The following is an 18,023-nucleotide window of genomic DNA, read 5'->3' on the forward strand; positions in this document are numbered from 1 at the left end:
ATAAAATGAAAAACAAAAATCTTAGTATTTATAGTAGTCATGCACCACATAATGACACTTCAGTCAATGACAGGCCGCAACATGATGGTCCTATCACATTACGATGGAGCTGCCCTACACAGGTGCGTCTTTATCCTTTACACCGTATTTTTAGCTGTACCTTTCTTACGTTTAGATATGTTCAGATGCACACTTATTCCTGTGTTACGATTGCCTAGAAAATACAGGAACATGCTGTATAGGTTTGTGGCCTTCGAGCAACAGGCTCTACCATCTAGCCTAGGTGTGCAGTAGGCTCTACCACCTAGGTTTATGTAAGAACGCTCTGATGTTCGCATGCACAATGACGAAATGGCCTAACGATACATTTCTCACACCATATCCCCATCGTTACACATGATCGTATTTTCATAATATTGTCACAATTACACAGGTGTTACAGAGACACCCTGTAAAAAAAACTCTGTGATCCCTATTGCTACCTAACACAAAGAAAAGAAAAAGGAGAAAAGAATGAATGATATTGAAGAGTAAAGGCTTTTGATAATGACTAAAAATTGGTTTATCGGAACTTTCTTCTCACAGAACCAAAGCCTGGATCAAGGAATTACATTCATAACATGTTCTTTTTTTCTAAGTAATGAATGAAATTTCCTGCTGTATCATGTACTCTAATAGGAGTGTAATCTGATAGCACACATCTCTGAGAGCTGAAGTTCTGTGAAACTAAATATAAATATGCACATGCTCAGTGGCCTAGGAATCCTGAAATTCTTACACAGAACTGAAGTTGACAAGAATGTTTACTGCAGTATCATTTATGATTGCAGCTGACAGCAGTCTAGCTGCAGCTGACAGCAGTCTAGATGGTCCATTGTTAGGGAAATAGATACATAAAATGTGACAGCATACTACATAGTAGAGCCAGAATAAATAAACTAGGTTTACACACAGAAACATGAGTATCTCAAAAACACAATGTTAAATGAAAAAAAGAAAAATTAGATTAACATAAAACACCAACGTGTGTGTGTGTGTGTTTAATAGCACATGGAAAGCAGACTGAAGAATGTATATTAAATATACTATATACCTGAGTGAGTGCTGGAAGAGGGATGGACCATGGAATTGGGAATGGGGCAAAGGAGAAAAAACAAAATTCAAGAAACAAGGACCTCGCACAGACAATCATAGCGTGTCACAGTTTCAAGAATGTGATCAACTCAATTCTGTGCACCTGTGGTCCCCGACGACCATGTGAAAGGGAGGGGGAGAAATGTGGCCCTGAGCACCATGGTGGGTGATGACACACAAGCAGATACAACTAAATAGATTCTAAAATGTAGTTTGAAAGGGAAATAAAAGCAATTCTGTTAATATAACTCTGAATATGTTTACCTTGAAAATTCCCAGGAAAACATACTAGATAAATATAACTGCCGGGACATTGCTCAAAAAATACCAAAATGTCACAGTGAAGAGCTGCAGAGACAACATGCCTCTTCAGCTACACTGGGCATATGGTCAACAACGCACCAGTACTCAGAATCCCACACCTGCTGCTTCCTTTCCGCATGAGACTCCTAAATCTGGGAAGCCCAGAACCTTTGTTAGACATGCGTCTTCAATTTCCTGACAGCTCTAGGCTGAAAAGGGGACTGATAAAGGCACATGGTGAGTTGGCAGTCAAGTTCCACCAAAACAAGACGTTTCTTCTATTATCTTCCAGCCAACCAGCACTTCTATATACATGATACTGTCTTTATTTTTTTGACTTGGGAATCAATTTTAAGTTTTATATAAAACCTTAATACCATCACTAGTTAATAGATATCATTTATTTCTAAATTTGGATAGCAATATGTCATAACAATACCAAATTCAATTATTACAGCAACTTCACAATCCACTAAAAATTGATGGGAATATTGCAAGCCCTACTACCCCTCACCCTGCCAGCTCAAGTACTTTGTCACAAAAGTCCCTGACATATGTTGAAAATAACCAACAAACCCAGGTTTTTACCACCTGTTGTAAAAATTCAAACTGATACTGGCTTATTCAAATGAGTATAATCCTTTCCCCCGACCAAAACAGAAGAAAAGGTGCCATCAACCAAAATACAACCTCAAATACTTACCCATCTAGAACAATAAAATACCAGTGCAAACACCTTAGGAAGGCATTTCTGGCCTTTAAGACACACTAAGAACAAGGTAACAGGTGAAGGTTATCTCTCTACTGTTAGCCGAATCACATGCCACTCGCCTTGTATTCTAACCACCCCACATGTCCACCTGTCATCACATGTACCACGTACTTTCATGCCTGCTTAGTAAGCTCTTCTCCCACTCCCTTGTCCTCACAGTAGTTTCAACTATGGGTCAGGTATTGTCTCTCTCTGCCTCAGTTTCCCAACTGTTAAAGAAAAATGTTAGCAACTACTTTATAGGGTGACTATAACAGAATTTTAACTTTTCTAAGGCAGCTGGTGGCGCCTGGCACACAAGCAGGTGTCCAATAAATGTTGGTCCTCTTCTTACCCTTCCCTTCAAACAAAAAGAAAATAAACTAGTCACAGTAATACATCTTTTCTGCTCCGTGCAAAAGCTAAGAAATGACAAGAGAAAAATCAGAAGACAAAACAAGACAGCTATAATACAAAAAAATAGATACTCTCCTTAGTTTGGCAGACAAGAGCCAATTCCATGAAGCGGCCCCCAGAGGTATCATCACTGTACTCCCCCACACGGCCTAACAACAAAGCAGAACCATAATCCAATTCAGAAGTCTGAGGACAGCAGGCCAAGAGGAGTAAGGTGGAAAGAGCTGTAGATCATCATCGTTTAACCTTTCTGGATTTAAGAATCTTCACTTGCAAAATAAAAGGGTCAGAATCCTCAGTGATTTTCAAAACTCCCGGTTCCAAATTTATCTGTTGGGTTTTCAAGTAAGGCTTTACATGAACTAAGATTTTCATGGCTAAAACTATTCAGAAAATCAAAAGATTATGTGATTTCTAAAATCCCTTCTCACTCAACATTCTATCGTTTCCGATCACTTTCATGAATGCTTCTGAAGACATTACTGTTTTAACACAAAACTCCAGGGAAGTCTAAGACAACCAATATATGCCAAGCCCACAATTCAACAGCTTGAAGAATGATGGCTAGGACAGACTGACGGTAGCAGATCGAAATGAGAAGTACAAAGAAAGAAGAGCACTCACCTTATTACAGTTCTAAAGTAAGGCATAGCACCATAAACTATGCCTTCCTGTGGTAATGACACTGCGCAGCAGATTCTGCAGATGCAGGAGAAGCACACTTATTGCATGCATTCAAGGTTTTCCTCAACAGAAATGATCAGGGTACACTCCTCTCTCTAGCCTAACGCTAACTAAAAAGGCAAAAGATTATACTAAGCAACTGGTTTCTGCTAAGTTGTTTTTAAATTTAACAGTGTTTTCAACACCAAAGTTAGATATAACTGGTGAAAAACCAACTGGAAAGTCAAAATTTTACTGTACGATTGTTACCATCTTTAAGACATTCCTGAAGGATTTTGTTGAAGGCTGACAAATTCTATTACATCACATAATGGTCACATAATCACCCAAAAATTTAAAGTGAGCCTAGAAAAAGTAAACATTCAATAATAATAGCTCCATTCCCACATTTGAGAAGTACGACCCTATCAAAACTAACAATAGCTTTTATGAAATCAGTGATTCTTTACTGGGATAAAGAGAAGGCGTGATGGTGAGTTAAGTTCTGCTCCAGGCCAGGCACAGTAGCTCACGCCTGTAATCCCAACACTTTGAGACGATGAGGCAGGTGGATCTCCTAAGATCAGGAGTTCGAGACCAGCCTGGCCAACATGGTGAAACTCCATCTCTATTAAAAATACAAAAAATTAGTCAGGGGTGGTCGTGGGCGCCTGTAATTCCAGCTATTCAGGAGGCTGAGGCTGCAGTGAGTCAAGATTGCACCACTGCACTCCAGCCTAGGCAACAAGAGCAAAACTCCATCTTAAAAAGAAAAAAAAAAAGAAAAGTTCTGCTCTGGAGCCTTCATAGGTATCAGAATTAATTTATTTTTGTCTGAGCACATGACATACACAAATGGAAGAAGACATTTTTTTCTGACTTCTGTCCCCATTTTTGTAACTTAGGCAAAAGATTAGACTTAGTACCCTTACCATAGAATTCATCATGAAGAAGTAATGAGATACTCAGGCCCTTCTGATGAAAACAACCAAAAGATGGGTGAAATTTTAAAAATAATAATTAACTGAGCTAGTGATAAAATAATCTGCAGAAATCAAAAAACAAAAGTGATGCGGGAACTACGAGAGATAAGCAAACACCAAAGACTTCCCACTGCTGGTATTTCCTGACCCTAGTGACCTTTAAATTCTCTTCTAACAGCTGAATGGAATGGTATGCAGGAAACAGATGCTAAAACTTAGGGTCCACTCAAGACAGGGAGGACAACAGGAGAGATGAGCATGAAGCCGAGATCTCTAAAGGGTTTCTCTTCAATGCATAAGGGAACCAGTAATAATCCCATACCACAAGAAACAGCAAGATAACTTGCTTGACTTGTCCTTGGCACTTAGGAGTAGAGACAGGAAGAAAGGAGAAACATCTTCCCAAAATTCATAACCATAACTAGGCCCTCGTAAAAGTCTGTGACCCAAATTTCCACTGACTATGTGATCTTAAAAAAAAAAAAAACCTCAGTAGAGAATTCAAAGAAATCCTAAATTGAGAGTGCCCTCCTTCCACCTCTTCCACTCCACAAAAGGCAGAATTACAAATTCACTCTGGAATGAGACAAATTCAATCCACCCACGAAGAATTCCTACAAATACAAGCCAAGAGATTTGAGTTCATAAGTCAAAAATTACAAAAACACACAGGAAAAGAAAGCCCCATGAATAAGAGCCCCATGAAGAAATGCTGACAGCAGAATGAAACTCAAGAAGATATTAAGCCAGGCGTGGTGGCTCATGATTGTAATCCCAGCACTTTGGGAGGCCGAGGCAGGTGGATCACGAGGTCAGGAGATCGAGACCATCCTGGCTAACATGGTGAAACCCCGTCTCTACTAAAAATACAAAAAATTAGGTGGGCATGGTGGCAGGCACCTGTAGTCCCAGCTACTCAGGAGGCTGAAGCAGGAGAATGGCACGAACCTGGGAGGCAGAGCTTGCAGTGAGCCGAGATCATGCCACTGCAGTCCAGCCTGGGAGATAGAGCGAGACTCCGTCTCAAAAAAAAAAATTAAATACCAGAATTAACAGACACAGGATGTAAAACAAATGTCTCATATGTGTCAAGAAATGGCAACGAATTGATTATAAGAACAAAGATGAGACTCTAAGCAGACTTTTAAAAAGAACTAAATACAACTTCAAAATATAAAAGTTGCAAAAGCTGAAGTAAAAACTCAATGGTGTGGCCAGGCATGGTGGCTCGTGCCTGTAATCCCAGCACTTTGGGGAGGCTAAGGCAGGTGGACTCAGGAGTTCAAGACCAACCTGGGCAACATGGCGAAACCCCGTGATATGGTTTGGCTCTGTGTCTCCACACAAATCTCATCTTGAACTGTACTTCCATAGGAACCTGGTAAGAAATAATTTGAATCATCGGGGTGGTTCCCCCATACTGTTCTCGTGGTAGTGAATACGTTTCATGAGATCTGGTTTTAACCGGGGTTTCTGTTTTTGCATCTTTCTCTTGCCACCGCCCTGTAAGAAGTGCCTTTCACCTCCTCCCATGATTCTGAGCCCTCCCCAGCCATGTGGAACTGTAAGTGCAACTAAAACTCTTTTTCTTCACGGTCTTGGGTACATCTTTATTGGCAGTGTGGAAACGGACTAATACACCCCATCTTTACCGAAAATACAAAAAACTAGCCAGGCATGGTGGCACGCACCTGTAGTCCCAACTACTTGGGAGACTGAGATGCAAGGTTCACATGAGCCTGGGAAGTGGAAGCTGCAGTGAGCCGGGAGTGTGCCACTACACCCCAGCTTGGATGACAGAGTGAGACCCCATCTCAAAATAAATAAATAAATAAATAAATAAATATTTAAATAAAAAAATTTTAATGGGTGTGCTTAAGAACTAAACAAGGTTAATATCAGATAGTACTTTTTAGCCAATATTCCTGTCAATGTAAGGTTATTAATGAAAACTCAAGTTTCGTTAAAAACAGGAAACGTGGCCAGGCGCGGTGGCTCATGTCTGTAATCCCAGCACTTCGGGAGGCCGAGGCAGGCAGATCAAGAGGTCAGGAGATTGAGACCATCCTGGCTAACATGGTGAAACCCCGTCTCTACTAAAAATACAAAAAAATTAGCCAGGCCTGGTGGCAGGCGCCTAGTCCCAGCTACTTGGGAGGCTGAGGCAGGAGAATGGCGTGAACCTGGGAGGCGGAGCTTGCAGTGAGCCGAGATCGCACCACTGCACTCCAGCCTGGATGACAGAGTGAGAGTCCATCTCAAAAAAAAAAAAAATTTTTACAGAGAAGATTTCATGGAAGAATGGATTCATTACAGAACTGCTGTAGAGAGACCATGGTATACTACAAGCATCACTGAACTAGCAAAGCTACAGACTTGAGTGTGGTCTTGGCCATGACATTAAATTATAAATGACCTGTAACAAATCATTCTCTCCAGACCTCAGTTTCCTCAGATGTAAAACTTCTGTCTATAGTACCTTCCATCCCCACATTTTTAGCAACATATGAATTTATCAGCTCTTCCAATTTCATTAAAACATTAAATATACAATGTTGGATAGTCTATTAAAAGTCAAACATTAACAAAGTCCTGAATGAGTTAGGAAATAGCATCATATCCTCAACAATAGCCATCCAATACTAAGAATTTGTAGGCTGATATAGTTTGGCTGTGTCCCCACCCAAATCTCATCTTGAATTGTAGCTCTCATAATTCCCACGTGTCGTGGCAGAGACCCAGTAGGAGGTAACTGAATCACAGGCATGGGTCTTCCCATGCTCTTCTTGTGATAGTGAATAAGTCTCATGAGATCTGATGATTTTACAAAGGGCAGTTCCCCTGCACACGCTCTCTTGCCTGCCGCCATGTAAGACATGCCTTTGCTGATCTTCTGCATTCCACTATGATTTTCAGGCCTCCCCAGCCATGTGGAAATGAGAGTCCATTAAACCTCTTTTTCTTTATAAATTACCCAGTCTCAGGTATTTCTTCACAACAGTATGAAAATGGACTAATACATAGGCAATGGGGCAAGTATCTCCTTTAACTTACCTAGTATGAATTCTTGAAAAGATGAGGGCTTGTCCTTTTCACACCCAGAAATCACCATCCAAGTGAAATAATAATAGGTTGAAATTACAAAGATACCTTTGACCTATTATTTTGATAATATAAAAGTAACTGTATATTAAATGTGTGAGCAACCCAAAAATATCTGCAAATAGGAAAAAAATAATCTGGGAGATGGCTATCCTGCAATTAAATAATTTTTACATAGTCAAACATGGAAAACATACAACTAACTACCTTTCACTCCTTTCACTCTGCCATTATAAAAAAGATAAAAATCACACAAAAGTAAACTGACAACCAGGAATGTTTTCAAGAAAACAATTCAATCTGGAATTAATGTAATTCCTTAACTTAAAAATCTCCTGGCCCACAACATCTACATCTAAAACCAGATTATGGCTAAAAAATGGTGTCTATGAGGATATGTCATTTTGAAAAGTTATATTCAGTATATACCGTTTTATAAAGTAGAGAACAATACACCTTACCAAGAAATTAAAAATGATGAAAACATAAAAGAATGTGCATCTATCATTTGGAAAATGTATTTAAATAGCCAAACTATTAGTTTCCACACAACTTTAATATAAATAAAGAGAAAATTCAATACACTGTTCCAGTTTCATGTTTCAAGTCATATTTTAGAATGCAGCGTGTATCATTTTAAGTTAGATCAGGTCAGTACACAAAGGAGAACCGCCAAATCGGCAGGAAAAGCTTCCCGGAGGTGGGACAAGCACATGACCTGGTAAAATAAGAAAAGTTCTGGAGGCACAGGAAGCAGCCCATGTGACGGTGTGAAGGTATAAACACAACAAAGAAGTGAATGTGAGCTGTAAAAAGATGAATCCAAAGTATAAAGGTGAAACAAGTTTATCTCATAAATGAGAAAGGGCGAAGAGTCAAAGAGAAGGCTTAACCCTCATACCTGTTCTAGAAAACACCACGTGCCCGGAAACTGAATCAAAGGCAATGAAAATATTTATGACAAAACACATTATACAATGAGTTTGAGGAATCATAAAAAGAGTATCAAAGCAGTAGGCCTCGGGTTATGTGAAATTCAGTATCTGGCTACCTGTGTTCTCTCTAGCCCTATGCTAGTAACTGGAGAACATGACTTTTAAAGTGTGACACCCATTAGTGAGTGGTGAGGTCTTTGCAGTGGACCACTACCATCTTCTTTTTCAGTAAAACAGATCAGACACACATCTTTATTAGGAGTAAACAAAGTCTTCTGAAACTTTTGTTTCAATATGTAAGTATGTATGTATGTATTGGGTTTCATATTATTTATCACTCTAAGCTGAAATTTTTTAAATTTTATATACAAAAGCATAAGAAAAATTTCAAAATCATAATTCAACTGGGGAGTAGAGAGTGAATAAAAATTAGCTTTTCATGATTACATATAAATAAAAATCCATTTAAAAATAAATTTAAAGATGTAGAGATAAGAGAATAAGTGTCAAAACTATGTCACAACACAGGATGTACTATAGCAAGTCTGGACAGGAACAACACTGAGTGCTGGAGAACTTGGAAAAGCTTCACAAACAGATGGAACTGAGAGTTGCTTCCAAGATGGCCGAATAGGAACAGCTCCGGTCTACAGCTCCCTGCGAGATCGATGCAGAAGGCGGGTGATTTCTGCATTTCCAACTGAGGTACCTGGTTCATCTCATTGGGACTGGCTGGACAGTGGGTACAGTCCACGGAGGGTGAGCGGAAGCAGGGCGGGGCGTCCTCTCACCCGGGAAGCGCAAGGGGTCAGGGGATTTCCCTTTCCTAGCCAAGTGAAGCTGTGAGTGACTGTACCTGGAGGAAGGGTACACTACTGCCCAAATACTGTGCTTTTCTGACGGTCTTTGCAACCGGCAGACCAGGAGACTCCCTCCCGTGCCTGGCTTATGGGTCCCATGCCCAGGGAGCCTTGCTCGCTGCTAGCACAGCAGTCTGAGATTGACCTGGGACGCTGGAGCTTGGCAGGGGGAGGGGCGTCCGCCATTGCTGAGGCTTGAGTAGGTGGTTCTGTGCTTACAGCATAAAGCAGCAGGGAAGCTTGAACTGGGCGGAGCCCACCACAGCTCAGCAAGGCCTACTGCCTCTCTAGATTCCACCTCTGGGGGCAGGGCATATCTGAACAAAAGGCAGCAGACAGCTTCTGCAGACGTTAACATCCCTGCCTGACAGGTCTAAGAGACCAGTGGTTCTCCCAGCATGGTGTTTCGAGCTCTGATAACAGACAGACTGCCTCTTCAAGTGGGTCCCTGACTGGGAGTGCAGCCTGACTGGGAGACACCTCCCAGTAGGGGCTGACAGACACCTCATACAGGCTGGTGCCCCTCTGGGACAAAGCTTCCAGAGGAAGGATCAGGCAGCAATATTTGCTGTTCTGCAGCCTCTGCTGGTGATACCCAGGTAAACAGGGTCTGGAGTGGACCTCCAGCAAACTCCAACAGACCTGCAGCTGAGGGGCCTGTGAGAAGGAAAACAAACAAACAGGAATAGCACAAACAGATGGAACTAAACAAGCCAGGCTTTGACTCTTTCTTTAGGGGTATTTTCATTATAGCTTTTCATGTTGGTACAATGAAAACCCTGAACTACAAAGAGTAGGCATTTAAACGTTCCAACTGCAGGCTGGGCAGGGGACTGGGTGACAGCCTTCAAACCAGGAGGCTGCATTCGTGTCCCCATTCTAATATAAACTAAACTACTGAGCCACTGCAATAAAACACTGCCTCAGTTTTCTCATCAGCAAGACGGGAGACCAGATTTGTAGCACCTACTGCAAACCCAAAATGCTACAATTCTAAAATAGCAGCACTACTGTAGAGTTACCAAAGTTTAAATTTAGAACAAATATTTGTTCTAAACATTTGAGCTCCAAATTACTAATCTGCAAAAAAGGGCAAACAAGACTTGCAACATGGCCTGTTTCTGTGAAAAATGTATAGAAGATGTTCAGAACAATGCCTGGCACAACAGGCACAAAGCAAACTTCCTTTGCCCATCTTCCTCCATCCCAACTACAATGCCATCTATTACTCCTTCCTTCAGATGAGTCTTTCAAAAACCACAGTCCTGACACAATTTCTGTGGCTGGGAGGGAAAGTATCCGGGGGTTCTGCCCTGATCTGCAGTCATCCTAAGAATCTTGGTCTATACTTCCTCCTCTAGTGGCCTCCTCTATGTTAAAACAAAAAACAAGCTTTTGATCTGTAAATGTTCACAATGAGACAATGAGCTACTGAAAGAAATCTCATAGTTTTTAACTATCCCATCAAAGTTAAAATGTGCACCATAAAAAGTAGAAGGGTCTAGACCTAAAACTGGCATTGCACCATTGTGGTACACATGGCAGAAGCTTGCAAAAGGCTTGAAATCAGAAATCGGCACAAAGCAAAGTGACCCTCAGTAAGATATATGGTACCAATGACATAAAAGGGAACAGAGAGGTTCAGCTGCCAACACTAATGGAGAAGTCAGAACATGTTGCTAAGTCTGAGAGAAATGAAATATTGTACAACCAGTTATCAAGCTCTAATAATCACATGATCAAAGGGCCTTTGCCTCTATTCCTATCACAGGTCTTCTGAAAACCATTTGTTCCATTGCAGGAAGAAAGAGAAACAATATAATTTTGCCGTCCAGTAGTGTTTATGTTTGTGTGTACATCCCATTCTCCCACCTACCCTCCATATCACTCCTAAAAATCTTCAACCTGATAGGGAAGATTTCTGGCAAGTTTTCAAAAACTGAATTTCTTCCCAGAAGAAATTAAAAGTAGTTTACTTTCTCCTTCAACTGCCACCACAGAAGCACATACGTAACATATTAAACATCTAAATTTCTCATCTCTTCAGAAAAAATCCAATTCTATGATTAATCACTGCGCAAATAACTGCAAATTTAAATTTACTCAGAGGACTCCACTTATGTAATAAAAAACAAGTTACATATCTGAATCAATATTATAATTCACTGCTAAATAACTAAGCCAAAACCAACAGGCATGTAATTTTAACTTTCAAAAGTTCAAATGTCCACTAGAAACTCAATGTTCCTATTAGACATGTCAAAAAGCACAGTATTCCGATTATTTTATTCAGTATTTTCAATTAAAAGTTTCACCACATAATTCATGGCTAAATGTGTTATAGAGAATATTTAGAGAGAACAAAAGAAGATTCGGATTTACCTTAAGTCTTTTAACTCAGTCAAGATATGGAAATATAAGATCACTGGATGCCAAAAAAATAAACGAACGAAAAACAAGCTTTTGATCTGTAAATGTTCACAATGAGACAATGAGCTACTGAAAGAAATCTCATATACTTCATCTCTGTTAGAAGTAACAGTAGTAATAATACTGGCTTTTCCAAGAACCACTCTGTCAAGCCTTCACATTTGGCTTAACAATAACATCAAAAGGAAAATTCTCAAATATGACCAAACTCAGCATAAGAACATACTTGAGTGCACGATGAAACTTTACAGATCCTACTTTCCTAACAATACAAAAAACTTTCAAAAAATTAATAAAATACTCTCATGGATAGCTAACATTTAAAACATAACTATATCTGAACTCCGTAACTGGCACCTTACCTAAGGCAAAAAGGGTGGGCAAGATGTGTTTTTTCAGCATCTTCATATTGTCTTCAATGCAGGGATTCACCCACTTTGGTGAACAAATTACAAGAATGTTTCATCAAGCTCTTTCTACCATATTCTTGATAATTTCTGTATCTATTCCACCAAATAATGTTTCAGCTCTATAAAAAGCAAGGATCCCTGGATTGCCACCCTGCGTACCCTTCAGACACCTGACTTGGATAACAGATTTCTGTGATTATGCTCAGTGAGAAAACCTGTGTTGATGCTTTTCCACTTATAAAAACATGAACGCTTCTATTTTTCCCAGCACCTATGTTACAGTATAATAAAGTATCTGTAAAGTACCTACCACTCCTGAGAAGAAAATCACTATATAAATACAAGGTATTATTAAGTTCAAGTGAAACCAAAATCAACAAATTACATTATGGACTGACTTAGTTTAATAGTAACGGAGTTCATACTCCAGATTCCATATGCGGACTCCGACTCACCCTAATAAAAAGCAAATTATCATCAAACTTACATAGTTTTATCAAATACTCGGAATATTCCATACACTTCAAATAAAAAAAAGTACTCATATTGTGAACTGTCTAGAAAGAGTTCTTCATTCTTACCACAATAAGAAAGTGACCTGTAGCTCTTTCTGTGTCACTGAGACAACAGGAATATTATATTAAACCACAGTTAAGTGGAAAGAACAAAGCAGCATCTCTGCCAGTCCTGTTTCCTAGATCTCGATTCCCCTGACCTATAAAATGTGGTTCTCTCTTACCATTTTCCAGCTATAAAACTGTGGAAGAACTGAAAACAACTCTTAAGTTCTGCAAAAATAAAAACCATTCTTAGTAACCACACCATCAACAGCTCATAAAATGACAGTGTCACTCTAAAGCTATGCATAGGCCAGGTGCAGTGGTTCATGCCCATAATACCAGCACTTTGGGAAGTCAGAGCAGGAGGACTGCTTAAGGCCCGGAGTTCTAGAGAAGGCTGGGCAACATAGCAAGACTCTGTCTCTACAGAGGATGTTGTGGAGCACGCCTGTAGTCCCAGCTGCTCGGGAGGCTGAGGCAGGAGGATCATTAAGCCCAGGAGTTCGAGGCTGCAGTGAACTATGACCTGGGCGACAGAGTGAGACCCTATCTCTTAATAATAATAATAGCAAATAAAAATAAATGTATGCATAATTTTTGTGAAGGATGTTAGAGAAATGCTGCAAAGAACTTTATTCCATTAATGTAGTTTCGGTCTTTTCAACAACAAGAAAGCACCACTCTTTGATAAATGGTGGGGAAGTAGAAAAGAACTGGCTGCAACTGGCATGAAGCATGGTCACATCCAAAACATACGAGTGGAGTGACCAACATGAAAAATGGCAGAGTAGAAAGCTCCCAGGGTTAGTCCTTCCACCAAAACCATTAAGCTGAAAAATACATCAGAATCAACTATTCTGAACCTTAGAACCTAATCAGACATTAAACACCCAGGGCAGTAGTTGATGAAGGGAGAAGAGAGCACAGCATGCAAACCAGCTACTATTCCCTACTCCTCAGCATCCCCAGAGGCGGGCACAGGACCACCTCCTAGAGCAGCTGCCTAGTAACAGGGCTGGTAGCGGGAACCTTGCCCTCAACAATTTAGGATTGTGCATTTTGTTCAGTTCTGGCAGTAGCCTGGGGAAACAGCACAGATTCTTGCTTTTGTTTCTATCCCCTTAGGCTGCAACCTTTCTTGTTTTTTTCCCTTTATTGAGGGGGATGGGGATCCAGACATTATACTAAATCTCTATCAAGTCATAGCTGTCCAGAGATAGTAAGACAGAAACTTCAGTGACCACACACAACAAGGAATACAGACTTTGCAAAACTGGTTTAGAAAAGTCATTATACAAATGGATGACTGCAAGCCTCAAAAAAGCAATCACTGAGGAGGTGGAGAATCTGATTTTCAGAGTCACCACATTACAACATTCAAACTGTTCAGTTCTCACAAAAAAAAAAAAAAATCACAAAACATGCCAAAAAAAAAAAAAAAGGAAAATATGGTGTATTTGCAGGAAAAAAGAATTTGACAGAAACCATCCCTGAGGAATTCCAGACACTGGAATGACTAGTCAAAGGTATTAGTAAATCAATCGTATCAACGGTATCACACTGGGGTCCCAAAACAAGAGCTGAGCACGCTTACTTCCCCACGACTAACGTGGTTTTTTCAGTGAGTCACTTGTTGAAATCTCAAATTTCCTGGATGAGAACCATTTCTGCAGGGATCAAATGAGGTCAAATCACAAGTCCAAAAAGATTACACAAGTATCACAAGTCCAAAAGATTAGCTAATTCTTGAAGGCAACAACATTTAAATTCCACCACTTTGCTTCAGCAAGCCATGACGCTTAAAAACAAGGGTGTCAGAAAAATTCTGGATGAAAAGATCAGTTCATGAAAGTAAGGAAGGAATAGTGTTGTGCAGCTATAGAAATAACAAGAGCTGAATGACACTCAAAGTTTATGTGTGGCATTTTCAAAATGCAGTAAAATTCATTTTTTAAAATAAGCACAGATTTACATATGTTAAACACAATTTGAATACAAATTCAGAATGCAGGAAGCAGTCAATATGGGAACTTGAGTGTGGGTACATTACAAAGAAGAAAGGTAAGAACTGGTAAGAGACACTTTAGCCATAGCAGGCCAGAAGGCTGCACAGGTGTGAAACCCTCCTGGTGAGAGGGTGAGCAGTGAGCTCCACCACCACTTCTCAAACCACGTGACTCTGGGTGAGTCACTTTCTCAGTCTTAGTTTCCTCACCATATCATACAGGAAAATACCTACTCTGCCTACCTCGGGGTTACGGAAATCAAATAGTGAATGTGAAAGTGCTGTAAAACGTAAAGCATTATGTAAAGGTATGACTAGAAACATGAGTCATTTGGATTTTTCTAAGTAATCATTTTACCAAAGTGAGCAACGTGATGGAAACTTGCCCCAGTAGAGTGAAGTACCTTGTTCAAGTACACTTGGTTTTGAAAGCTACTATGTAAATGGAAAAGAGACCACTCTTTAACCTATGTAAAAGTCTGAGGTTAGCTTCCTATGGACAGTTAAAATATCCCTTTCATATGCTTTGTATAAAACCTTTTATTTTATAAGTACTCTAAGTTCACAATCTAAAAATAATTCAAACTGTAAAGAGGGTGTAAAACTCAAAGTATTATTCACCACTCCCTCTCTTAAGGTTCATTTCCCTGGAGACAATACCCATTAACAGTTTTAGTTCTTAATAATGATTATCATAACTTTAAATAATATATTGCATGCCTCAGTCAACAGCTCTTAATTCTGTGCTTTTGCAAGAAGAGAAACTGACACACACACACTGCCTCCCAACTCTCCTTCCACAGGCCACCTCCTAATTTTTATTACGTGTCACTGGGTAGAGTATTGTTCTAGTGCTTCTACTGGTTCTACATCTAAATCTTTAGCTAGATTTACCAATTCTCATATAGCACGTAAGAAATCCGGGCTATGAAACAAAAGGAAATAAGCACATTCACCTTTTCTGCTATGCCTCATTTCCTCCACCTCCCAGCCACTTACTCATATATTCAGGGATTATAACATTTACATTTGCTTCTATAATTATATCTTCCATGCTTTATCTTTGGTGTATTCAAAAAGCAATTAACTAGAAAGAGTAGATACTTGAAGGGTAGCTAATGTGTGCAAAGGAGATTGGCTTGTGAAGTAGAGAGGGGCCGGTAGAAATGTTAGTAACTTCAAACAAGAAAATTTTAGTTACACATGTTAAAAAATGTATAGGTTACTAGCAAAACATAAACAAAATATCATTCCAATAAAAAGCAGTACAGGAAGGCAAAAAAAAAAGAAAAGAAAAAGAAAAAGCAAAGGAACAGAAATATAGCCCTCACTCATTAAATTACTGCCCCTCGAAGGAGACTCTTCCATGTTCCAATCTCTTGATTGTCCTCAAGTGTCTGGAAATCCCTGGTTGGCTGTACGGCTTTGTGAATGAAAGATGGTTAGTGTAAGTATCTCAAGAGGGTTTCCTCTGCATTTGCGTAGGTCTGGCTGTCCTAAAAGATCGTTGGTTTCAAGTTCTATGTGTGTGAGGAGCTGGCGGGCACGTTAACAAGAAGAGCAGTACTCAGAATAGGAATGTCCTTGTCCTGTGTCTGCTGTAAAAACCAAAGTGCTATGAGCTCTTCTCTGCTCTCTCCACTCTCACGCACTCCTCAGACAAAAGATCACCCACTTTCTGGCAAGACCATGACTCTAGCCTTATCCTAAAGGTGAAAGCCTGGCATACCAGCCACTCTGAAGGGGACAGAAAGGAGGCTCCATTGAGCCAGCTATTCTGAATGAACTTCTTTAATTACCATGGTGATGGCAACACAGCCATGCTCCTACTATGAACTGTTGATTCCAAACTCAAGCTTCCACCAGGGCTCTCTCAAGAAGCCCAGGGTCAGCTGTTAACTAACACTTATTATTCTCTCTCCTGCTGTAACTTTTTCTACTAGCTGTTGTCTCTCTAATCCTATTTACTATCTTGCAATCCTCTAGAAATCCTCAAAAATATCTGATCCATTAATAACACAGTCTATCCTCTAGCTCTATTCCAGTTCAATAAACTTAACGCAAACACCACACTCACCACACTCACATGACATCTTTCTGTTATTTCTATAAAACTTTTAGAATGGGTGTGCACATGTTTAGACTGATCTCAGGATCCTTTATAACATAGTTTAACAAGAATAGTATTACTTCAAAGTAGTCTACTCTTCCCAGAATATAAATTATCATCTAAATTACGTAAAAAGCTTTGCTAGTAAACATCTACAATACCATCCTGGCTAACATGGTGAAACCCCGTCTCCACTAAAAAATACAAAAATTAGCCAGGTGTGGTGGCGGGCACCTGCAGTCCCAGCTACCGGTGGGGCTGAGGTAGGAGAATGGCATGAACCCGGGAGGGCGGAGCTTGCAGTGAGCCAATATCGCGCCACTGCACTCCAGCCTGGGCGACAGACCAAGACTCTGTCTCAAAAAAAAAAAAAAAAAATTCTACAATAATGGGAGAAATACCTGGAGCTAAATCAATCTGATCAGAAACTCTCAGCCCATACCAAAGCAGGTTTCATTCAGACCACTATTTCACTAATAATCACCAACAGTTTTCTTAAATACTACATATAGAAATGTAAAAAAAAATTATATTCAGAAAAATGTCCTAATTTTATTCTAATTTATAAAGCAATATTTGGGGCTGGGAGTGGTGGCTCGTGCCTGTAATCCCAATGCTTTGGGAGGTCAAGGCAATAGGATCACGTGAGCCCAGGAACTTGAGACCAGCCTGGGCAACACAGTGAAATCCCATCTCTAAATAAATAAAATAAAAACATCAGCTCGGCATGCCCATTAGGTGGTACATGCCTGTAGTCCTAGCTACTTGAGAGCCTGAGGCAGGAGGATGGCTTCAGCCCAGGAGTTCAAGGCTGCAGTGAGCTATGATCAGGCCACTGCACTCCAGCCTGGGTCACAGAGCCAGACCCTGTGAAAAATAAATGTTTAATTAGTCACACATTATGACTGAAATGTGTGACTGCCCTATAAATGAAAAAGACTAAAGAAGCTCTCTCTATAGGGTTACTAACAACTTATAGGACAGAATTTGGAGAAAGGTAGCATAAAAGAAAGCGTTTTGATCAAAAGCAGTTCAATTTCTAAAATTTCTCTATCACATTTGGCTTGCCATATAAGCTCATTCTCTATTATATTCTGAAAAGAGACACAGAAAAAAAGGGGAGAATAAGTCAGCAACTGAGAGGGTGGAAAAATAAAATTTCAATGAGTTTCAAGGTGAGAAAACATACTTTGCCATGCCCACATAAAAGGTAAGCTGTCTCCCAAATCTGTCAGAAAAGAGAAGAGTTACTTTCTAATCAGGTCCCCTAAAGTCTTCCATATTACAAAATATACTCTCTCAATTACTTCATTTTGAACAACAAAGGGTTGTCCAAGGAACTCTCATGAGCCTAAAAAAA

The 18,023-nt window shown here is 39.9% G+C and overlaps 1 protein-coding gene and 1 long non-coding RNA gene across 3 annotated transcripts in view; both read right to left on the reverse strand.

The window, feature by feature from the left end:
- Window positions 1–18,023, reverse strand: part of USP12 (ubiquitin specific peptidase 12) — a 126,156-nt gene that overhangs the window by 71,005 nt on the left and 37,128 nt on the right. The window lies entirely within an intron of this gene.
- On the reverse strand, window positions 9–17,809 carry LOC134728830 (uncharacterized). The gene is made up of 3 exons (XR_010109665.1): window positions 15,885–17,809; window positions 7,306–7,408; window positions 9–5,629 (listed from the first exon to the last, which is right to left on the reverse strand). It is a non-coding gene; the product is annotated as an uncharacterized LOC134728830 (long non-coding RNA).

This window comes from Pan paniscus, chromosome 14 (genome assembly GCF_029289425.2).
Source record: "Pan paniscus chromosome 14, NHGRI_mPanPan1-v2.0_pri, whole genome shotgun sequence".
In the NCBI taxonomy this organism is placed as follows: domain Eukaryota; kingdom Metazoa; phylum Chordata; class Mammalia; order Primates; family Hominidae; genus Pan; species Pan paniscus.